The sequence below is a fragment of the Molossus molossus genome, unplaced genomic scaffold (assembly GCF_014108415.1).
Source record: "Molossus molossus isolate mMolMol1 unplaced genomic scaffold, mMolMol1.p scaffold_m16_p_8, whole genome shotgun sequence".
NCBI classification, from domain to species: Eukaryota; Metazoa; Chordata; class Mammalia; order Chiroptera; family Molossidae; genus Molossus; species Molossus molossus.
In genome coordinates, this window is record NW_023425402.1 from 27,608,521 (window position 1) to 27,633,944 (window position 25,424).

General features: G+C 39.4%; 2 pseudogenes; both read right to left on the reverse strand.

Moving 5' to 3' along the window:
* Positions 1-3,018: 3,018 nt before the first annotated feature.
* LOC118621425 lies at positions 3,019-20,361 on the reverse strand (annotated as a pseudogene).
* Positions 20,362-21,688: 1,327 nt separating this feature from the next.
* LOC118621426 overlaps positions 21,689-25,424 on the reverse strand; it is a 34,804-nt pseudogene continuing 31,068 nt past the window's right edge.

Here is a 25,424-nt window from a genome sequence, read left to right on the forward strand (position 1 = left end):
CCTCCCAAGTCTGGAATTCAGAACTGACAGAGGATACCTACTAGCTTAAAACGTATCTTGTCATTCTGAATCTATGAAGAAAATGTCCTCCAGGAACTGCATAAGGAAGTCACATTTAGGATGACATGTTTCTGAAACATATAACATGTAACACCATCCAAAAACAACAAAACACTGAACCAGAAAAACCTTTTTAAAATTTGAAACCAATAATTAGGGAATTTCAACCTGTATCTGTCAAATAATAAATGAGTTATAACATTTTCTTACTAGAAAAATATTACCTAAAGTGGAGAGCCAGTATTTAGTTGGGAACTGCATAATACTCCATCCTTGCTCTGGCTGGTCACCGTTCTGAAGGTCACCAAGGCCTCCAGGGATCAGATAACTCATCACTAAAATTTATCCTCACTACTGTACCCCTGGTGTCATTGCTATATAGCTGACAGCAAATTTGCTAAATAAATCCATAGATGCTCCTTTATTCTAGCATATAAAAGAGCTTCCTATCTCTTTGTTGCCTATAGCAGCCTATCAATCAAATACTTAAAAAAATAATTTCATAGACAAAGTGTATGAATGACTTGAAAGTAAAACTATCAATTTCTAGAACACTGTAGTGTTTTTATGATATTAGAGCTATTCTAAACACATTTAGAGTTTTTCAAGAAGATAGAAAAACAAGAACAAACATAAAGGTATATGAGAATTTTTGCCATAAATGCTTCTCTACCAATTTTGGGTTATAAATTAATTGAGAAAGGCATCCTAAAAATAATGGTAGAAATAATAAAGTTCTACTTTCAGATGATTCAGATGGTGTGCAGGTAAGTTCACCAATTTCTCCCCCCGCCCCCTGCGACTTCATATCTAAAGTGCTGCATCTTACTCAGTATTGACATGTAGAAACCAATTAAATCAATCTCTAAAAGGAAATCTTTTTCAGATGGCAAAGTTTTCTTAGTAACTTTGATGCTTTTACTATGTTGATATAACCAGACAAAACTTTTGAAGTATATTTCTTAAAGTTTCTGGTTCACGTCTTTTTGATCTATTGAGTCTGGCAACAAAATTTAGAACAGAATAGGTTTTTATATTTCAAAAGAAGAGAAGCGTGGAGCACAGAGATGAAAGGTACGAAGATTCGGGACCATTGTCGCTGTCTGCTAAATAATCACAGGCACTGTCTCATCCTGCAGACCTGAGTGGGTGGGAGTCAGACTCTGAGGCATGTTCAAAATCTTTGCTGGGTACTTGGTTATACAGTCTTTTTTTTTTTTGTCTTTTTTTACTGAAATGCATGGGTATTTTTATTTCACTGACAAATACATATTATATATATTGAAGCTATGTAACAATGTGTGTGTGTGTATGTATGTTTGTGTGTATGTATGTGTGTGTATATGTGTGTGTGTGTGTGTGTGTGTGTATGTTATATATATGCCCCCCGTGTGGGATATGTACACCTTCCTCTTGTATTTGAGCCTTGATTGCTGTTGGCATGTCAGTGGGAGGGATCTACCCCAGGCCAGGTACTGCAGGGACTGGCTGAGAACACCGACCACTGACCTCTGACTACTGTGGAGGATCAGCTGTGCAGGGGCCCACCCTACAGAGCAGGACTTCAGCAGGGCTCTGGTGCCCCTTGAGTGTGTCACTTGTGGAGGTGGTTGGGTGGTGATGCTTCAACATTGTCTGTAGCTGTCCACTGGGTTTGCTGGCTCTGGGGCTTCTTGGGAGATACAGACAAAGGTCAGCTGCTGTCTGTGTTCAGCTCGGCATCACCTGGAATGAGCTACAAAGCAATGTGCAGAAGGGTGCTGCTTATGCTGGGCTTGGAGGTACCCAGGCAAGGCCATGCTGCAAACCAAGGCCAGCTGCTGCTAGTGCCATGCCTGGGGCCATTTAGCGAGAGGTACAGAGCATGCTGAGGCCAGATGCTACTTGTTCGAGAGATTTTAGGAAAGTCTGAAGCATGAGCCAAGACAGACCATTTTTCAGGCCACTAGAAACAGCTTGAGCTGGCCTGAAAGTTGGGAATCACCTGGGTGGGGCTAACAGTGTTAGCTAGGTTGACAGAGTCTCAGATAGAGTGCCCACCTGTTGGCTGTGTGGGAGGAGAGCTCATCAAAGGGACAATGGCCTCTGCCAGCACTACTGTCTGGTAGAAAGCTGCTCCTCCAGTTCTTGCCCTGATGCAGGACAATTCAGTTCCTCCCCACATGTCTCTGGTGTCTTTCAAGCTGCTGCCCCAGCACCGGAGGTCAGAAGAAGTGAGTCCAAGTAAATCCGTGCATTGGCCCTTTAAAAGGAGCTGCCTGGGTCTCTAGAAGCACACTGTCTCACTCAGCCTCAATCCCTGCTAGTTTTTACAGCCAGAAGTTATGGGGACTTCTTTTCCTGGCACTGGAACCCTGGGCTGGGGGACCTGGTGTGGGGCTGGGACCCCTTGCTCCTCAGGGGGACCTCTGAAGCTGAGATATGCCTCCCAATTTCCGACATACGTGGGTGTGGGGCCAGCCCCTTCTGCTTCTCTGCCCCTCCTACCAGTCTCAGTGTGGCTTCTCCTTTATACCCCTGGTTGTAGCGCTTCCATACAGCCAGATTTCAGGTGCTTCGGAATGATGCTTGTTCTGTAGTTTCATTGTAATTCTGGTGTGGTTGTGGGGGGAGGTTTACCTACGCTCCATCTTGACCAGAAGTGTCTACACTGAGTCTCGGAAGGACCCCGGCATGAGTGACCGCTGCCGTGTAACTTCTGGCGGAGGACGTCTGGCTCTATGGAGGAGGCATGTCTTCCCCGATATCACGATGAACTTCCATTTCATTTATTTTTCTCTGTGACAGCCAGAGACCATCAGACAGATGAGCACTAGAACAAGCCACGTTCCTGTAACAGCTCCTGCAACTGTGCTGTCTGAAGGAGGAGCAACGTGCAGGGTGGTGGGCGTTGTCAGAGCCCGCTGGTTGCTGACTGGACAGCTGTGTGTCCAGACTACTCAGCAGTGGCATTGCTTTTTAACGAAAATAGCATGAAGTTATTTCCAGAACTCTCTGCTGAATCTTCCTATTTCCAACACCAGGGGCTTTTTTCACTTTGCACTGATATGTGTCGATATCTGACAACTGCACAATTGTTACATTTACTGATGCATTGCCAGATTTGAGGTCACTACTTGTAAAATGTACTCGTCCTTTTGGATATGACAGTAACCACCATACATTTTGTCTCCAGAATATAAAATAATCACTTGATCCATCTTCTGATTATCAGCTGATAACAGCAGCCACTCGATGTCCAGTGGTCCCTGGTGTTCTGGACTGAGGGTCAATTTGCCAGGCAAACAAGCAATTTCCCCTTTGTCCTTTTCAGTCTTCTGGTCAGAGGTGGTGGTACAAACTGCTGGTGACATCAGCGACTCTGCACAGGAACGGGAAGCACAGCCGCAGTGCCAGTATGGTGGCCTAGCTGGGGGCGGGGACTGCAGGTAGGGGCCTGTCGCCTGGGGTCTGAGTCTCTGGGCATCGTGCATGCTCCTGACTGGCCACGGCACCTCAGCACCCTGTTGGATAAATTTATAATAAATAGATTTCCAATATTCCAACATTTTAAATTTTGCTGTGAGTTCACTGTAATATTAACTGGCTGAGTGAACAGTAAATGCGTTGTGATATTTTTCTTTGTCAGTTTATATGACACAGTATTGGATAAAGTATGTTTTTAGATGTAACATACCTATGAGGTAAAATATTGATGCATTTCTATTTGTTAGCCTTGTAATGGACACAGAGGCAAAATGTCCAAAAAGTAGGCTCTTGAAAGTGTCAAATAGAAAATGTCCTATACAAATATACCATAGAATTAATCACTGGTGATCCATAGCTATTCACTATAAGCTACTTTTCCTCCCAGCCAAAATTAAGTGTCTTTATCTTCCCCTACCCTAATTTATCAAGAATCATGGTACTGCAAAGAGCTGATATAAGAGAATTCCAGTTTTCATGGTTAATGAATAATATTGATAATGGAGAGGTATAGTGGGATAGAAAGAGATACCAAAGAAGGAAGTCCTCCTGGCTGGTGTAGCTCAGTGGTTGAGCGTCGACCCATGCACCAAAGAAGGAAGTCCATTTTCTTATTGGGAGTTTCAAATTGTGTTGGAGAGAACACTCACCTGTACGGAACTATTAGTGAATAATGCAAGATGCTCTCAAACTTTGGCCAGCATCAGAATCACCACGGGAACTTGGTAGAAATACCCAGCCCTTTCTCCGCTTCAATGAGCCTGTGGTCTTGGTTAGCTCTCCTGGGGAGATTCTCCTACCCACCAGACTGTGAGATACTGATGCAGTAAATACTTGGTTGCAAATTGATACCAATGATGTAGTAAATACAGGTTGCTAATTAAGATTCCAGAGGAGAGATGGGCTAAGAAATGGGAAGAGGCTTCAAGTAGAACATGTGGCTTGAGGGGAGACACAGTGAATGTGAAGAGGGAAGGGAATTAAGGAAGGCTTTTGTGAAAAGGAGTCGTGAGCTTAGAGCTGATGGGACTCGAGGGATGAACTAGATGAAGAGGAGGATGAAGTGAGAGATGCTATTCAGAGAACAGCCTGGGTAATGCATGGGAGCAGTAAAGAGTCATGTTTGTATTCAGTGGAAAAGTTAAGGGAAAAGACAAAACGTTGGGGGAAAGCCTACTGATTTTTCTTAATAATACAAGATAAATGATGGTAAATTGCCAGATACAAGTTTTTCTGGCAATTGCAAAGTTTAAAAAAAAAAATCACACCAGCACAATATTGAAACATATCCTGCAGCTGTTATTGATTCATATATGCAAATTCAAATCAAAATTATTAGAAAATGTAATTACTCTCTGACATTTTTTTCCACACATATTAAACAAACAGACAGCTTTTTTTCTTAGCTTAGAAAGCTTTGTTTCCAAGCAGCTCTGGCCTTGCTATAACTCCTCTAGCTTTTACTCAATTATCCAGCTGGATCATTGCTTTTACAAAGTTGAAAATATATATAATTTGTACATTAGTCAAATTTAGGCAGAAATATGTTCGACAGACTTTTAAGGCCAACTTTTTCTTCTGACAAGAGTTCAACAGGTAATTGCTGAACACTCTGTCATTGTTTTTCTATGAAGGGTGCTATATTTGATGAGTCATGCAAGCTTTTTGGAAGTTATGTAGTACAAAGAGAACTTGTAATATAGGATACTCAAAAATGCATTTGCTGACTGATTTAGAAGAAAACTTTAAATACATATTTGCTTCTTTTAAGTAAGTCACTTATAGTTGATCAGATTCAGATCTACTATTCAGTGTTTTTCTCATCCAAACTCTCTTGTTTGGAATTTAGACCTTTTATTACCTAAGTGGACAGATAGTAGGGTTTTCCTTTTTTTTTTTAGATAGTAGGCTACAATGGTTCCTTAGTGTCAAGTAGTTCAGACGTTTAACACAGTGACTGTCAGAATCTTGAACAACTCTGAGCATAGGACAATAATGTCTAAGCTGAAAAGAATCAGAATTTGGTTAGTACTATCTGAAGATAGCAGTGAACTTCTGAGTGCTATTTATTTACCCCCCCCCCCTTTTCAGTTAAAAGAAAGTGAAGTCTATTTTTAATAACAGCTGGAGAAATGACTAAGGTATAGAGAGTTGTTGGACTAGAATCCTCGTGTAGAGATACTTAGCATGTTGTAAGGATATGACTAGTCATGCCTTAATTTCCTCAATGGGTTCTATGCCTTATTTTGAGTTTTTTTAATTCCTCACCCAAAGATATATTTTTCTACTTATTATCAGATAGAGTGGGAGGGAGGGGGAGAGAGAGAGAGACAGAGAGAAACATTGATGTGATAGAGCCACATTGACTGGTTGCCTCCCACACGGCCCAACCAGGGCCAGGGATGAACCGCAACTGAGGTAGGTGCCCTTGACCGGAATTGAACCTGTGACTCATTGGCCCGTGACGCTGTAACGGCAGAGCCAAACGGGCCAGGGCTGCATTTTTTTTTTTTTTTTTTTAAGTGCTATGTTGTTAAGAAGAGTATCAAAGATCTGGTTGCCATTGTTGTGTTCACACCCTACATTTTCATAAAAATTTGAAGTGTGATGCAACAGAAGAGAGGGGAAGATTGGGTGATGATGCAGATGCCTGGGGAACAAAATATAATGTAAGTAGACAAGCCTTAGTTTAAGAGGCAAAGGAAAGACTTCAAATGAACTCTTTTCCATTGAGATTTTAATCAAACACTGAAGAGAAACACATTTTTTTTTTTTTTATGCCAGAGATGATTCTAGCTGCAATTCAAAATATTCAAATTAAGAAACACTTTAAACATAGTAGAGACCTTTAGAAAGTTATATAAATGTCTACATACCCATTAGTAAGATTACATAAATAACACATTTTTTTTTGCCAAATTTCCCTAATATTTCTTATTCTCTCATAAACAAATATTATATGTATATGTATATCTATCATTTCCCGGCGTCCCATCCCTTCTCCTGCCAGAGTTAGCCTTTCTCCTGAACTAGGCCTCTGACATTCCTATGTGTGATATTTTATATTTATTATACATAAATCCTTAAAACAATATTTGCTTTATTTCGCATGTTTTGAAAAATTGATTTAAACAGCATCATATTGTATCTATCCTTTTTGCAATTTGCTTTTTTCCTTTTAACATTGTTTTAAAAGATGTAGTCATATAGTACTGCCTTCATTTAAATACCTGCACAATATTCCATTAAGCAAGCATGCCAGGTTATCACTTTGTTTTCGCATTCTACCAACAGTGCTCCTAGGAACATCCATGTTTGCATCCCGTGGCTGTGAGGAGCAGTGGGGTTGTTGAGTCATAGGATATACCCATATTCCTCTCTTCTAGGTATTGTTAAATTGCTTTATAAACCGATTGCATTAACTTTAGAACCTTACTGTTATTGGATAGAAGAAATAATTTTCTAATATCTCTGGCATGGCTTTGGGTTATTTGATTTAAAATATTTCCCATATAAGTGGGTTTAAAGCAGCATCTCCTTGGTTTGTATTTTCTAGATTATTGATGAAATTGTGTATTAACTGGTATATTAGTTACCTGTGAATTAATTTATTTTGATATGTGAATAGAAATAGTGATATATGGAAGCTATCACGGTGCTGATGCCACACTATTTAACTCACTGTAATTTTACAGAACATCTTAATATATTGTGGGGGAGAGGTCTTCTCATTATTTTCTTCAAAATTATCTTGTCTAGTCTTGTCCATTTTCTCTTCCTTATGAATTTAGCAATAGTGTTATTGGGGTAATAACCTGGTTATTATTTAACAGAAAAGGAGTAAAGGGAAAATTAACTAACTTAGTACTCCAGGTCTATTCCCTGCTGATGGGTGGGGGAAGGGCTTGGACAAAGGCAGTTTAAATGCATGCCTAGTGCATGAGTGACATGGGAGGTGCTGACCTGTCTTGGATGGTGCTACCTGTCTGTCACACCTGGAAGCAAGTTAGTGGCCAAAATAGGCGTGGCCACTGCAAGTGCCTGAAATCTAAATATTTCTTCTCCTAGACAAAGGAAATCTGCCCTCTTGCTTACACCCTCTCTCTTGCCCCTGGCTTGCGGGGCGCCCATGCCTGGTACCCACTATGTGGCCCGCAGCCATGTGGGACCCACGCTGGACTAATCCTAATCTGGAAAGAACTGCAACATGGAACGGACACTCTGGACTCTGGCTTTGCTTTTTGCTTTGCTAAAGCCCAGCTACCCCTCTTCCAGGACTGGCTTGGGGGAAATGGGACATTAAAAAGTGAGGAATGTAATTTCATGCAAATAAAGTCTTCTACCACCTCTTATCCTCCTACTGGGGCCTCTGAATATGCTTATTCCGACTGTGCCACATGAACCCCGCTCTCATCAGTGAGGGAGGAATCTGATTCTCTGGTAACAATAGGTAGCCAAGTTTTGGGGAAAGCCTCTTAAATTTATAGCATTGGATCTATAGATTAATTTACAGAGAATTGATTGCCATCTTTAAGTCTCATTTATGACTATGGTATATTTTTCTATCAATTTAGGTCTTCTTTATGTCTTGCAGTAATAACATTTTTATAATGTTCTCATTTATATTTTTGTCAGATTTATTTATAGATTTATATATAAGTTTAAAGTTATTTATAGATAGTTTATATAGATCTTCTTATAGACAGTTTTTATATTGAGTACATAGAGACCTAATAATCTTTCCATATGATTATAAAGAGTAGCTTTTATTTTTATTTTTTTAAATATGTTTCTATTAATTTTTAGAGAGAGAGGGAGAGAGAGATAGAAACATCGATGAGAGAGAAATATCAGTTGGCTGCCTCCTGTGCCCTGACTGGTAATCAAACTGGCGACCTCTTGGTGCATGGGTTGACACTCAACCACTGAGCCACACCAGCCAGGCTAAACAGTAGCTTTTAAATATTACATTTCTAAGCATTTGTTATGGTAAATAGAAATACATTTGCTTTTTTGATTATAATATTGTATCCAGAAAAATTGTTGCTCTCTATTATTTGTTATACTAATTTGTCAATAGATTCTCATAGATATTTCTACATAGAAAACCATATTGTCTGCCTATTTCCTTTGAATATATAATCAAAACTAGAATCACTACATCCAGAGAGTACATAAATGTTCAGCTTTAGTTGAAAGGTACTATCAAGTACTTTTCTATAGTAGTTGTGCCAGTTGGCATCCCATCCAACCATCTAATAGAATTTTGGTTGCTTCTCATTCTTGCCAACATTTGGTGTTGTCCATTTAAAAAATTTTCACATTTTGGTGGGTGTGTGATATCTCCTGTTGTTTTAATTCACATTTCTTTGATTACTAATGATGATTGAGTGCTATTTTGTTGAATATCATTGGCTATATTGATATTTTTTTCTGTGAAGTGTTTGCTAAAGTATTTTGCCCATTTAAAAACTGAATTATCTACTTTTTAAATAATGAAAATAAAATTATAAGTTATATGATACAAATATAATTGATTTGTAGAATACAAATCTTTTCTTCGATATATTCTCCCAATATGCATTTAGTTTTTTTCAATGAACAAATGTTCTCTATTTTAATTAAGTCTTTTAAAAAAATGGTTAGTACATTTTATGATTAAAAAAATCCTTGTCTATCTTCAAATCATAAAGATATTTTTTAAATTTTTTTCTGGAAACTTGAATTGTTTTGATTTCACATTTAGAGCTATTTCTATTTAATTTGTGTCTCTGGTTATAATATTCATAAAGACATCTACCCAATAAAAAAAAATTACTCTCGCCCTGGCCGGTTTGGCTCAGCGGTTGGAGTATCGGCCTGCGGTCCGGAGAGACCCGGGTTCGGTTCCCGCTAAGGGCATGTACCTTGGTTGCAGTTTGTCCCCAGCCCTGGTTGGTCGTGCGGGTGGCAGCCGCTCGGTGTGTCCCTTTCACATCGATGTTTCCCTCTGTCTCTCCTCCTCTCTCTCTCTCCCACTCTGTCTGTACAAAAAATGGAAAAATGTCCTCGGGTGAGGATAATAAAAAAAAAAAAATTACTCTCTTTACCTGAGTTGTATTGGCACATTTGTTGTAAGTCAGGTGACAATGTGTGTGTTACCAATTTTGATATGCTATATTTCATTATCTGGCTCTAAATTTTTCTACCACCCAATATGATGTCTTCTTTTGATCCATGTTTTTAAATTCACAAATATTTCCTTTTTGTAAATATTTTAATGTGTCTTTAAATATTTAAGTCTGTGTTGTTAGATGCATGTAAGTTCAGAAGTATTATATCTTCACTTAGCTTATTTTATTGAGTAGCAGACATTTTCTAAGGGACTACGAATATACTAGTGAGAAAAGGGAAAAAAAGTTGTTTACATGAAACTTACATTCTGTTGATGAGAGGAAAACTGTAACAATATATAAAGTAATATGTGGATAATTTTTTTTTTGATACTCACCTGAAGATATTTTTCCATTGATTTTTTTTCTTTTTTTTTTTAGATGGGGGGGGGGGGGAGAAAGAGAAACATTGATATGAGAGAAACACATTAATTGGTTGCCTCCCTCATGACCCCAACCAGGGCCAGGGATTGAACCTGCAACCCAGATATGTGCCCTTGACTTGGAATTGAACCTGCTATTCTTCAATCAATGGGCCAATACTCTAATCACTAAGCCAAATCAGCCAGGGCTCTCTAATTTTCTTTTCAATTATACATTTCATTTCTCAAAGCTCTATCTGATTTATTTCCAGAAAGTTATTGATTACTTATTTATTTTCACAATGTCTTACCTTTGGGGCAGGGTGGTTATTTCTTTCTCTTATCACTTTAAACATGTTCTTTGTTCATTCTCTTTAGATTTTCTTTCAGTCATTTTATGGTTTTGCAGCTTCAACCTCTTGGTTGTGTCTATTAAATTCCCCACGGTAAGTTTGTCCCCAGGTCATTGTGACTCAGTTTTGGGAAGATTTGTTTATTGTTTTTGTTTTTGTGTGAAAATCTCTCCTTGAAGCCTAGAATGTGGAAGAATTTCTCCAGAGCAGTTTTGCATTTCCTTTTACTATATGAGCCAAGGGCTCCACTGATTTAGGACTGGTTTTTGTGATAATTTCTCATTTGAGAGTTCCCCAGACCACAAGGGTAGAAGCAATTAAGATTATAAGACTGTGTGACTTACAAATATGGAGTTTACATTTTATCAGGCACTATTTTTCTCTTTTTCTTTATCTCCAGTCCAGAATTAGACAAGTTTTCTTGTAGTCTTACTATGTAGATTTAAAATAAATGAATACCTAGAATTTCTAGAATGCCATGATATGCTGCAAAATAAATTTATATTAATTGTGGTAAATATGGAAGGCCTGGGAGACATACCAAGAAATAAAAGTTACCTATTATCCTACCACCAGGCTGACCACTTTAACACTGTGATGTTCTTAAAGTTTCATTTTTTGCTGTACATATACTTACAAAATTAATCGTATATTATATTTTATAACCATTTTGCTTGAAAATAATATATTATAAAACTTTGCATTTCTAAATATTTTTCTTCCACAGGTTTTCAACGAGAGTAATTTTGCTCTCCAGGGAACATTTGACAATGTCTAGGTATATATATATTTTTATATCCTCACCCGAAGATATGTTCATTGATTTTTAGAGAGAGAGGAAGAGAAACATCAAGTGGTTGGCTCCCATAAGCTTCCTGACCAGGGACTGAACCCACAGCCTATGTATGTGCCCTGAATGGAAATCGAACCGCCACCTTTTGGTGTATGGGACAATGCTCCAAACAACTGAGCCACCCAGCCAGGACTCTGGGGACATTTTTGATGGCCATAAATGGGGTAGAGGCTAGAGATGCTACTGAACATCATGCAATATGTGGGACAACCCCACCCTCACCTCACAACAAAGAATTATACAACCCAGAATTTTAATAGTTATCAAGGTTAAGAGCCTTCTACATCATTTTAATGGGTACTGATAGGATTGTCCTCATAGTCTTTATTCTGATCATCATAGTTTTTTCTTTTTTCTTTTTTTTTTTTTAAATTATTGTCATACTTGACCTCTAAGGGACATTTCAATATGTTGGCCTCTTCTCTCTTCTTTTTAATTTAATTAAAAACATTTTTTAAGTTAACAGTTTCAGAATAGTCATAGGGATGTAAAATACAGCATAGGGACAAGGCGATCATTCCATAAATTATATAAATGCCTAATCACACATATATAATATTATACATCATAGTTTTTAGTGATCAAAAACTTTTGGAGCCCTTATTGTTTGTATTGTTCCTTAAGCAATAAGGCACGTTGTCTTGAACTATTAGCCATCTTTTTGTAATTCACAACTTGTCTGTGTGTTCTCTTCAGCACTGCTTCTTTGTGCCCTGTTTGGTTGATGACCAGTAGGCCCTCAGCATTGTCTGATGGTAATGTTTAAGTTCATCAGCAATACCAAACAATGAGAATGAAAATCCCTATTTGTTGGTAGGCAATGCAGTGTGTTGGGACATGCTTGGACCTATCAGCAAACGCAAACTCTCTTCCTTAGCAGTTTTGTGACCTGGACTTATGTGCCCCAATTTCAATATCTGCAAAATGCACATACTAATAGTTAGCTTGCAAGTTTTTGTTGTTGTTGTTGTTGAATTTTTAGTATGTGGATAAAATGCCTGGTTATCGTAGGTAATAAACAGTTGTTATTGAAGTGAAGAATGTGGTTTTTTTAGGTACCCATACGTAGAATATCTTGACTCAAATTTAGCTTCCAGCGGACCAATAAAAGACAGACATTACCGAGGCAGACTCTACAAGGGTGTAAATAATTCCTTTGGAGTGAAGTGTGTTTTTCATGGGACTGAGTCCCCCCTCCTTCCGTCAACTGGGACAACCTGCAGTGCACCGAAGCAGTAATTGGCTAGAAGCCTGAAAGCAGTACCGAGTATTACATAACAGCATGTCAGAGGATTTAAAATCGTCAAGCAAGATATCTTTATGATACAATCAGTTAACAGGGCTGCCCTTGAGCAATATTGTGAAATAGGCGAAGTTGGTCTTTGTTTCTCTCCCTCCACACGACTCAATGCCAAGCTCTAAAGTCACCTCAGGGCAGAAGTCCCACATCTTGTTCCTGGAGAATGTTGTTCCTTACCAGCTGTCACAGCATGAACACCAGCTGATAAGAATTTCCTCTACCTATCAGCCAACAGAGAGGCTCCAGTGGTAGGTACATTTTAATAGGAGTCTTCTAAAGACCAAAAAGTCTTTAGAACGCAAAGGAATGGTTCTTTAGGGGGAGTTAAAAGTAATCAGGAAGTATTAAGATGTGAGGGAACCTTTTTAACACTTCCATCATGTTTAAACAAACTGCTGCTTTCTCATAAGGCTGATTAGGATTTTGAGATTTATGTAGAAATTCTGAGGAAGAACTGTAGAGTCCTTGCCGGTCCTATAGTTTGATTTATGGAGCATCTCTCATGTCTGAGATACTGGACATGTCACTTCTGCATATATTAGTACCTCAGCAAAGGATCATTCTTATCTTCTGGCATAAATAATCTCATTTACAGAGGAAGTGGAAGGAGGGTGTATGAATGCATCCAAGAAGCTGTGAATGAACATACTTTCATACCACTCATATGAGAAGTCACCAAGTATTCCCTACTGGTCTTGCAAACTGCCAAGGTCATTTCTAGTGCAGATATTTTTACAGTGAACTGGGGATTTAGGACTTTTCCACCTTTGTGCTCAAGGTCCCAAAGGATTCTGTCAAGACAAGCAGCTGAGGGTAGGGGAAGAGGTTATTATGGTTCATTTCATGTATTTCATATCACCTCTATTACTACTTTTCTAGTCTAGTTCCAAAAATAATGCTTTGCAAATATGTGTGTGTGTGTGTGCACGCGCACATGTATGTATGTATGTATGGGCATGTGTGGATAGATATATACGTTTTTGAACTGGTGTTTGGAGAGTGCTGGCCAATTGAACACAATGACTTTTAGCTCATTGTGAGTAGTTTTAGAAATGGTTGGCATTACCTAAGTATACACAGAGTCTGGTCTATCTTGTTCATCAATTGTACCATTGCAATTCCACTGCTTTCCCTTGCACTTGATAAAGTACAGCCATTTGCTTTTTGTCACGCACTGCCTCATGTGTTTATACTGAGAAACAGGAAGAGCTCAGAGTCATAGCATGGAGTTCTAATCCCGCCATGTACTGAGCTGGTCACCTTTCAGAATCCCATCTGTAAACATGGGGACCAAAAATATCTACCTCTCAATAATGTTAGAGAATTGGAAATCATATGTTTAAAACATCTGTAACAGTGCCTGGCACAGAGCAGAAGTTTGAAAAAAGGCCTCTTATGGAACGTCTGTTCTCAAACGTAATTCGTTCCGGAAGGCTGTTTGAAAATTGAAGCATTTTTTTCCCATTAGAAAAAACGTAAATTGAATTAATCCGGTCCAGGTCCCCCAGATGATTCCCTGTTTTAACCTTTGTTATATACAGTACCTGTCTAATATACTGTTTAACCTATAAATAAATACTTTAAAAACAAAAAGGACATGAAATGTAACTGAAAATTTAACATAAAGGAAATAAAATGTACAGTAAGAATGAAAATTTAACAATAATACTCATAAGCAGCAACAAAAGCCAAAAAAACCCCATGAAAATATTCATAGCACAGTGTCCTGAGCTGGTAGCTGCAGTAAACTGACTCCTACTCGAGCATTCTCTCCTCTGTCGCCTGAGAGGCGCATGACCGATCACAGGTTTCAGCATGAAAGGTTGTCTGGGTGACAAGTGAATTGTTCGAGATGGGAGACATTCAAGAACTGAGGTTTGACTGTATCTTTTTTTTTATTTATCCAATTTTTGTACAGATAGAGTGGGAGGGAGAGAGAGGAAGGGAGAGAGAGAGAGAAACATCGACGTGAAAGGGACACATCGAGTGGCTGCCACCCGCACGACCAACCAGGGCCGTGGACAAACTGCAACCGAAGTACGTGCCCTTAGCGGGAACCGAACCCGGGTCTCTTCGGACCGCAGGCCGACGCTCTAACCGCTGAGCCAAACCGGCCAGGGCTGTATCTTTTTTTTTTTTCTTCTTTTAAATTTTATTTTTTAATTACAGTTTACATTCAGTATTATTTTGTATTAGTTTCAGGTACTCATCACAGTGGTTAGACAGTCATATACTTTACAACGTGTTCCCTCCACCACTTCCAGTACTCACCTGGCACCGTACATAGTTATTACAATGTTATTCACTCTAACCCTGTGCTGGGTTTTACAGCCCTATGGCTATTTTGTGACTGGCCTGAATCTGTTTGCGTGTTCATCTTATGAATAAAGTGTCACATGTTGAAGGCATTGGGCGTAGTACCCTCCATAATTATTTTTGTGGACAGAGAAAAATTATGTTTCATTCATTTTTCTGTATATTGCATATATCCCTTCGTGGCATACAATAGACAACTGTGGATACTGGTTTTTAAATATGAGAAATGTACAGTGGTCCAACAAGAAAGGCTGCTGCTTCTAGAACTTATTCATAATGCAAGGCCACAAATAGTCTCTTGATTAAAAACTCCTTTGTGTGTGTGTGTGCAGTATTTGTGAGAACAAAATATTTACATTGATGTTCAGAAATTGATATATTTTAATATCTTGAAAATTGGGACTATACTTAAGAGAGTCTCAAATTTCATGAAAATTGCATGCAATAGTTTTCTTAATTTCTCTTAAGAATATTTTGGAACTTTTGAGTAATGTTTCTAAAGTTGGATAAAAGATGATCTATAGAGGTGAAATGCATTTTACTTCTCTCCAGGCTTAGGATGGGCTGTTTCCACATATTAAGTGAAACAAGATCTTGACCGATGCAGTCTGTTTCAAAAAAAAAAAAAAAACAGGTCAAGGTTTTCTGACATTGCTCTGAGAAAGAGGAATCAGACTGTCTTGAAAAAAAATTGAGATGCCAGTCTTCTCTCTTTTACACTGGAAAAATACAGCAAGTTCCTGTTTATTATCTCAAGATCTGAAGACTCAGAGGCAGTGCAGGAGCAAACTCTGCTTTAGATGCTGCTAATGTCCCCAAGTCTTTCAGGAGTAACACAGAATTCTGAACTCAGATCTTGACTGGTATGTGAAGAGGATGACATGCATTCTTGATATTCACAGGGTCACTTTCCTAGCTCTGAGCCTATAGGGCAGAATACAAAATAGATCCAGCATACCCTGGAATAGCTGTCCTAAAATAGCATTCTGAATGTTCCAAGGGAAAGCTTTACTCATGATGAAAATAAGACCTCTGGCAATGCTTACAAATAATAGTGATTCAAATAACACCAAATGATATTTATCTTGCCGTGGTCTATGATAAGCACTGAAAACCAAATGGATTTTAGATGTCCCGTACTGGGTCGTTACGTGCTTTGGAAACACAAAACGGTGGCCTGGATCTCTTGCCACATTGTTGGTTCCTTCAGGGAGGGAAGTGTGTACTGTTCACCTTTGCGTCACCTGTAGGAGCTCTAGGATAGTATTCTTCACTCAATAACCATGTGTTGATTGGATGAATGAAAGACACTTGACAATACTTGATGAGGGGCTTCAGGCCACATTAACTAGGACTGTAAAATATGCCAGAAGGAGTTCTGGGCAGATTCATTACCTCTGTCTGCATCTTGACTTCCTGGGACAGGCAGAGCAGACAGAGTAGTATATCCTGAGGCAGGGAGTGTCACTGCACTCATACCCATGGGGCTCTGGACTGAATGAGTTCCCAAAGAAGTGTGGCTACCTGTGGCTTTTTTGTTTTTTAAACAGAAAACTGAGTATATTATGTAATAGATAAACTGATAAAGTACATGGTTTTTATATTGATGTCTCTTGACTGTAACTCCCTTGAGAATCACATTTGTGTCTTGCTCTGTCCTCTGGGACTCACTGCTGCATAATGGAAAAAATGGATTCTGGATCAGACGGCCTGGATCGGAGTTCTGGCTCTGCCAAATCCTGGGCCACCGGGGCAAGTTCTTGTAACCTCGCAGTGTCTTGGGCTCCTCGTCTGAAAAATGGGATAGGAGTGTTCTTGTGAGGATAAAATAAAATTAATGAACGCGCGCGTGCACACACACACACACACACACACACACACACACACACACATATTTTAAAAAGTACTTGGCTTATGGTAAGTTCTCAGTAAAATATAGCCATTTGGGAAAACCTTGTTTGAATACTGTTCAATAGACTAGGAGAGCAAAGACATGCTTAGTGAGCACCTACTCTCTCCTGTTGCTTTACATAATTCATTCATTATGAAGCCATGTTTTAAATACGGCAGGTTTGTCCTGCCTTTTCTACACAGAGCTCTGATAACTGTAGGGCTAACGTGCCTGTATGCGTTTTCTAAGCCTGCTGTGACAAGCAACTAGAAATTTAGTGGCTTAACATAACAAACATGTATTCTTTTCTCATTCTGGAGTCCAGGAGTCTGCAGTCTGTGTCACTGGGCCAAAGTCAAGGGATCAGTAGAGCCACGCTCCTGGGTGTGCTGAAGGAAACCGTTCCTTGCCTCTCCCAGCTTCTAGGGGCTGCCAGCACTTCACGGCTCGGCTCGTAGCTTCTTCAGTCCCAGGCCTGTCTCTATGATTCAGCATCTTTTCTTCTGTGTGAGTAAAATCTTCTTTTGCCTACACTAATACTAATAAGGATACTTTTGATTTTATTGAAGTTCCATCCAGATAATCCAGGATAGTTTCTCCATTTTAAGACGTTTAATTTAATTACACCTGCAAAGACTAATTTTTGCCCATATAAAGTAACATTTACCGGTTCCAGGGATTAGGACATGAATCCTTTGGGGCAGGATGTCATGTCTCAGCCCCTAGATGGATTTCTCAAACTATGAATTCTAAGACTCTCTAATGAGACTCAGTACACTTATTAAACCATCTGCAAAATCGATATTAAGTAGCCTAAATATAAATTAATCATTATTCCTTTTCATTATTTTTCTTAATCCTTATTTTTTTAAAAAACTTTTTTTTCTTTATTGATTTTAGAGAGAGAGGAAAGGAATGAGAGAGAGATAGAAACATCAACAAGAGAGAACATCAACTGGCTGCCTCCTGCACACCCCCCACTGGGGATCGGGCCCTCAACCTGATCATGTGCCCTGACTGGGAATCAAACTGGCGACCTCTTGGTGCAGGGGTTGATGCTCAACCACTGAGCCACACCAACCAGGCATTAATCCTTACTTTTTAACTGATGTTTAAAATTTTCTGATACCATGTAAACATAGATTAATCCTGGCATTCTGTCATTTCATACTCCCAATAATTCTATGATATGGAAGAACTGGTATTATCTTGATATTATAAAAGAGAACACTGACATTTAGTGAAGGTAAGTAACTTACCCAAAATCAAAACTTTGAGCAGACTGATGATGTCAGCCAAAGTCTTTGAACTTCTAGGCAATATTTTTTATATTTTATCATAGTGACAAATTGCCTTCTTAGAAAGAGCTCCTGTTATTTTAAAATCCTTTCTATTAATCTTTTAAATACATTTTAAAAACCTTTCTAAAAAGTCTTCAGAAATATCTTAATGACAAATCTTAAGAATCTCAATCTTCTCCTTTTGACAGAGCACTGCTTCCTTCATTGCTGTGTGTACAAATACATCTATTTTTGCATTATAAAAAAATTGGACTTTAGATATCATAAATATTTGCTCTCTGTGGGGGAAAGTAAAGGATAAAGAGGTAGAGTTTTATGGATATATATATATATATATATATATATATATATATACCTATAGGTTAACGTCTGTAGTTTTCAGAAACTATAGATTTGCTGTAACATAATTGGTATAGAGTTATCTCTGTAGAAATCAGGCTAACGATGGTTTTCTGAGCCATGTACAACACTGACAAATGCTGCCCAGCAAACTTGAAAGCCTGGAGTGAAACACTGGCAATTACAGGAAAATGGATGGCAAGAAATAGCCGAGGAAAGGAGACAGGGCACTACTTGCTGAGAAGAAATTGGCAGACTGGCTGAGAAAAGGGCCAGGTCATCATTATCTTAGTCAAATTTTTGGTTCATTTCACCTGTTCTTCCATATTTTGTAATCTTTGCATATCTGAGCACTAATACAGCCATAATTGGAATAGATTATTCCCCAAGTGTTTTTTTCTTTTTTTTTTAATTCTCCTTCATCACAAGGGTGAACTCTAACCATCGATTTCTATAGACAACGCTTTAGTAAATTCTCCAAGAGAGGGGCCAGGGGAAATTAAGTAATGACTTGTTCCTTATACATGGATTTTTAAAAAGTGTAACATGGAGTGAAACCACAGACAAACTAGTGGAATTGCAGTTAAAATAAATACATTGTGAGGTTTAGCCTATTTACCATTATGTGAGGGTAGTGGAGTTTTCTCCCTTTTGGAGAAATAATAGATTGGAAGAGAACAATAAAATGAGGCAAAACAGGACAATGATTGTTCCAGATGTGCCTTGGATATCACTACATAATGCACTGAATGGTAAGCGACTTTCTATTTTAAAATCTATCTAAGAACCAAGAGAGAACTTAAATAGCACTTGAACTATCTGGTGGGAAGATGATGTGCAAGAAATAAAAATTCATTAAATACTAAAAGTGCACTTTAAGATAAAGAAAGCGCTACATCAATTGAATATTTCTTCACAGGAATATCATAAACAGATGTCATCTAGTGTGGTTCCTACAAGTATCAAGCAAAGCACAATTCTCACAAAAACCAGGCAGATCTTATTTGTATAGATGCTGTAGTTTTTGTTGAAACCATATACACATAAACATATATATAGAACCCACTACACCACCTCAGCTACAACTTTATTATTATCTATCTATCTATCTATCTATCTATCTATCTATCTATCTATCTATCTATCTATCTTTGTATATTTATTTATTTTACGTCACCTCTGTGGCAAGGTTAGTACCCAAGAACTGTGGCCCAGAGTCTAAGTTACCTTAGACCAGCAATTCTCAACCTGTGAGTCGTGATTTCTTTGGGGATCAACTGACTCTTTCACAGGGGTCGCCTAAAACATAACAGTAGCAAAATTACAGTTATGAAGTAGCAACAAAAATAATTTAATGGTTGGGGGTCACCACAACTTGAGGAACTGTATTAAAGGGTCGCGGCATTAGGAAGGTTGAGAACCACTGCCTTAGACTGTTACTTGCAATGGAAAACCCAGTCTCATAAAATATCTAAAGTTAAAAGGGAGTTTTTTTGAGAAGTAAACCTCAGTGGGCTAGACTGAAAAAGTTAGTCCATCAGCTTTTTCTGCATAAAAACCAACCCAGATCTCAATAGTTCAAAATGGCATGGTTTACTTTTAATCTTGGCTACGTATTATGGAGAGTTTATGTGTCTCTCATCTCCTAGCTGAACCAGGTTCTGCTCAGTGTGATCATGGAAGCCAGAAAGAACAAACCCAACCCTGTGAGCATATTTGAATTCTCTACTTGTATCAAATCTGCCACTATCAACTCTGCTAACAAGGAGAATTGGCCAAAGTGTGTCACATGATCAAGTCCTACATTAATTAAGTGAGGATACACCTCCCTGGAAGTGGGGGAAAGAGACTAAGTATTTCTGAACAATAACCTGAATGATCACAGATACAAAATCTCCACCTTTGCCTGGAGCACAAACAGCATGGAGGAGAGCGGTGCCAGCCCTGGTACTGGTGCTTGTGCGTCCATAGTGCCTGAGCTTTCTTCCAGGCTGCCTGGGTCCTAGAGGAAGCCTGGGAGGCAGCTCACGGCGGCGGCTGCCACTCCCCAGCCTTCTTGAAACCTCTATTCACCCCTCTGCTGGGATTGGGGAACGGAAATGCCAGCTGGCTGGTGTGTGTTTTAAAGGAAGCCAGGGTCCTGCTGTGAGAAGGGTTTCTCTACGCTGCCGGAGAACCATGGGCTGAATTCCAATTCTCACACTTAGCACCTATATGACCTTGGAAGAGATTACTACTCACGAGTCTCTTTTCCTAAATGCAAAATGAGAATAGTAATATTTTATAAGAACAAAAGTATATCTCATGAGTGATAGGTCTAGCATGGTGCCTAGCCCTGAGTGGGTGTTCAATAAATGTTGAGTTCTCTTCTCCCCAAAGAACCCAAAGCTTCCAAAGGAATAAGCAGAATGTTTGGGGTGAATGAATAATCCCTATTTAGAATTCCAAGAGGCTCTAAAATTATATAATAAAGTTCATTTAAGGCAGAGAAATATATAAAATTTTAAAACACATATTATTTCCAACAATGTATTATCAGATTCCATACTCCTTCTTCCCAGAAAAATAGTAATTTGGAAAAAAATCAAATCTGGGGAAAACATTTGCCATGTGAAAGGATAGATGTAAATATGATTTCCTTTTGAAGTAACTTGTGACTTCTATTAAGTCATGAAAACAGTATCTATTCAGGCAGACATCTTTCTAAGTTCATCATGTTGACAAAAACCTCAACAATAGTACACAATTTGGTACATTTAGTCTCCCCTGATGACCTACATCTTTTATAAGATAACTCAGTGAACTTGTTGGATATTGAATAACTTTTTTTTTTTTAAATCCTCCCCAAAGGTATTTTTCTATCTATTTTCAGATAGAGTGGGAGGGAGGAGAAAGAGAGAGAGAGAGAGACAGATATCGATGTTAGAGAGCCACATCAACTCGTTGCCTCCTATACGACCCTGACCAAGGCCGGGGACGAACTGCAACCAAGGTATGTGCCCTTGACCAGAATCGAACCCTTGACTCATTGGTCCTTGGGCTGATGCTCTAACCACTGAGACAAACCAGCCAGGGTTGAATAACTTTCTTTTTCGGGGGGTGGGTACAGTAAACTTTATTGATGATGCATGACAAGGTAGGGCTCCATAAGCCCCTCCCCTTCTTCAGGGGGTCTGGGATGTAAACTGTGGAGGTTAGGAGATTCTCAGTGTGTTGGGGGGTCATTTTGGTGTAAGGACTCCCCAGCAGCTAAGGGCCTCTTTTCTTCTCTTTGGGGCTGGTGGTTCAGGAAGTTCTTACTCCTTGGAGACCATATAGACCATAAGGTCTACCATACTGTTTCTATAGCCAAATTCACTGTCATACCAAGAAATTAGCTTGACAATGTGGTCATTGAGGGCAATGCCAGCCCTAGCATCGAAGGTGGAGGAGTGAGTATCACTGTTAAAGTTTCAGGAGACAACCTTTTCCTCAGTATAGCCCAAAATGCCCTTGAGGGGGCCCTGTGATGCCTGCTTCACCACCTTCTTGAGGTCATTGTATTTGACAGTTTTCTCTAGGCAGCAAGTCAGATCTGTGACTGATTGAAGGTGGGGACACAGAACGCCATGCCGGTGAGCTTCCTATTCAGCTCAGGGATGACCTTGCCCACAGCATTGGCATCACCAGTAGAAGCAGGGATGATGTCTGGACAGCCCCTCAGCCATCATGCCACAGTTTCCCAGAGGGGCCATCCACGGTCTTCTGAGTGGCAGAGAGTGGCATGGACTGTGGTCTTGAGTTCCTCCACGATGCCAGACTTGTTATGGATGACCTTGGCCAGGGGGCCAAGCAGTTGGTGGTGCAGGAGACATTGCTGACAATTGTGAGGGAGTTCTCCTACTTCTCATGGTTCACACACATCACAAACATGGGGGCATCTGCAGAAAGGGTAGAGACGATGACCCTCTTGGCTCCACTCTTTAAGTGGGCCCCAGCCTCACCATGGACCATAACATATTCAACACCAGTATTACCCCATTTGATGCTGGTGGGGTCTCACTCCTGGAAGAGAGAGATGGGCTTTCCGTTGATGACAAGCTTCCCATTCTCAGCCTTGGCCATGCCGTTGAACTTTCTATGGGTGGAATCATTCTGTAACTTGTAGGGTATGTAGCTGAGGTCAATGGAGGGGTCATTAATAGCAACAATATCCATTTTGTGAGAATTAAAAGCAGCCCTGGGGACCAGGTGCCCAAAACGACCACACTCTGACCTTCACCATCCTGTCTCAGGGTCACGGCTGGCACTGCACAGGAAGGTGTGGCTGTCTGTCAAACGGGAGGAGCAGAGAGCCTCGATAACTTTTGCGGGGGCCCTACTGACTCTCCATGACAAAATTCTTGTGTCAACCAAAAATACATTTACCACTGAAACACAGAATTGTTCTTTCTAGGTTTTCCCTCCAAACATATGATCTGTAAACCTAGTTTTGCGATAAGAACTTGAAATATATCTAAACATCTTGGTCTACTAAAATAGCAGGGGGATGGTTGAAAGCAGACCATTGTTGTGCTTTCTTATGGAATTCCTGGCAGATGATTTATAAAACTTTAGTCAGCATTGCTGTTTTCCTCATTCCCCAGACACCAGCTTTCCCCGGGAAACATTTCGTTCACTGCCCTTAAGAAACTCTGAAGACTTTTGAAGAGATAAGGAAGGATAGAGTTCTCTCTCTCCCTCCCTCCCTCCCTCCTTCCCTCCCGTCTTCCCTCCCTCATACCTTCTCTCTCTCCCCCAGGCCTACAGAACAGTTTTAGTTGGAGCCAGAGCTCCCTGTGTTTATGTCCTGGCTTGACCATGTGGGCAATTTACTTAACCTTTTTGTGGCTCAATTTTCTCGTCTGTAAAATGGAAATTAAAATCACTCCTGTTTTGAACATTAAACGAGTCACTGTACAAAAAGGGCTTATAGAAGCACTGCCATGCAGGGAGCACTGTGTAATTATTTGCTATCATTTTTATGTCAATATCATCTTTCCTGGTTTTATTATTCCGTCCCTGTTGTTTGAGTCTGGGTACTGCTGTGGTTACAAGTTTATCAGCTTCTTTTCTTTTGCCTTTTCACCTTGCATCATCTCTAGAAACAGCTATTCAAAACTGGGGAAACACAGTGAACTCTTTAATAAAAGCAGTTCATCAGGCAGGGAGAGATTTCTAAGCCCTTTCTCCAGCTTTGGTGTGTCTTATGTTTTCCTCTGGGCAGCAAACTCATTTTGAAATTGTAAAAAGAGTTGTAGGAAGCTCCAGCCTTGCATCAGAATGTTTTTTGATGCATCCAATTTACATGTTGAAAGTCATCTTTCCCCAAACACAAAACCATCAGTTGGGGGAAAATAACCATTTCTTCAATTCGGTGTCAGTAAAGAATTTCCTGCAGCAGGAATGAAAGACAAGCTTCGAGGATGCATCTGATAAGAAACGGAAAAGAATCAGATTTTATTTATAATGGAATTCACAATGTAGGATTAGGCACCTTTGGGGCATCATCATGTTCTTTTCATTAGTTTTTCTTATGTGTTCTGTTGTCCTTCATTAAGATGTCTCATCTCTCTCCTTCTGGAGAATCAAAGCAAGAATTTAAATTTCCAGGGAACATCAATAAGCTGCCTGTTGTTGCTGTGTGAGGGCAGACTAAGAAAAAACAACAACGAAGCATTTAAAAATATTGGGGTTTTGCAAATCAGATTGAATATTTGCCTTTAAAAGTTAATGTCTTAGAATGCAAATGACTTAATTGACAAGTGTCCTACGTGGCTTATTAGAATACGGTGAGATGGGTACAGCTTGCCTGGAGATTTTGCTGAAGAGAACAGTGGCTTCTCTTGTCCCCCTCCCCTTAAAAAAAAATCACATTGGAGATAATATGTCCTAAAATACCTATTATGAGGCAATCTGTGACCTTTGATGGTATATAGAAGAAATGCTTAATGACTGTAAAAAAATTTCAGTTTGGCATCTGTGTTTGAAAACAAAAGCTAAACAGGGATGAAAGTGGGGGCTGTTGTGGATGAAGAGCAGATTTTACGAACACTTAGTGTTTAAAGACTATTAAAATAAAAGAATCTATTTTGGAAAATACCCTCAAATATTGTCCCCATGAGTCTGATGAAATGTAAAAATGTTTCTGTTTTTATATTCACTGATTCCACAAATTTAGATGGAAACAGAAAAACAAAGATGCAGTCTTGCTGCCGCTGGGTATAATTCTTGTGGCCTTCTCACATCTTTATGAATGTCAATGCAGAAGATGAGGACAGCAAGTCCCACCTACTTTGTGTAACATTAAAAAATATCTGCCTCTAGCCTTGGCTGGTTTGGCTCAGTGGTTAGAGTGTTAGCCGGTGGACAAAAGAGTCGTAGGTTCGATTCCAGTCAAAGGCACGTACCTGGGTTCCGGTTCAGTCCCTGGCCCTGGTTGGGGTCGTGTGGCAGGCAACCAGTCGATGTGTCTCTCACACATTGATGTTTCTCTCTCTCCCTCTGTCTCTCTCACTCTCTCTTTCTCCCTCTCTCTCTCCCACTTTGTCTGAAAATAAATGGAAAAATATCCTCAGTGAGGATTTAAAATAAATAAATAAATAAATAAATAAATAAATAAATAAATAAATAAATAAAATAAAAAATATCTGTCTCTTTTCCTTCACTTGCACTGCCAGATCCTAGTCAGCATTCCTCTTGGCTCTGACATAGCTCCTCTGTCAGCTTTGCTGTCCTTTCTCTTAGAGCAGCAGAAATAACTGCTCTCTCTTAAGGGTCATTTTGGCCATGTCATTCCTCTTTGAGTCCAGGTTTGCCTCTCAATTGCTATCTTTGACAGGGACAAATTCTCAGGCCTATTTTTAAAACTTGAAAAATATAATAAATCACATAACACAAAATAAATTCCCCATAATCTCGAAACTGTTCCTAATGTTGGTGTATATGTGTGTTTCTACCTGTTGATGTACAATAAAATACCCTAAAACCGAGGAGCTTAAAGAACAACTCCTT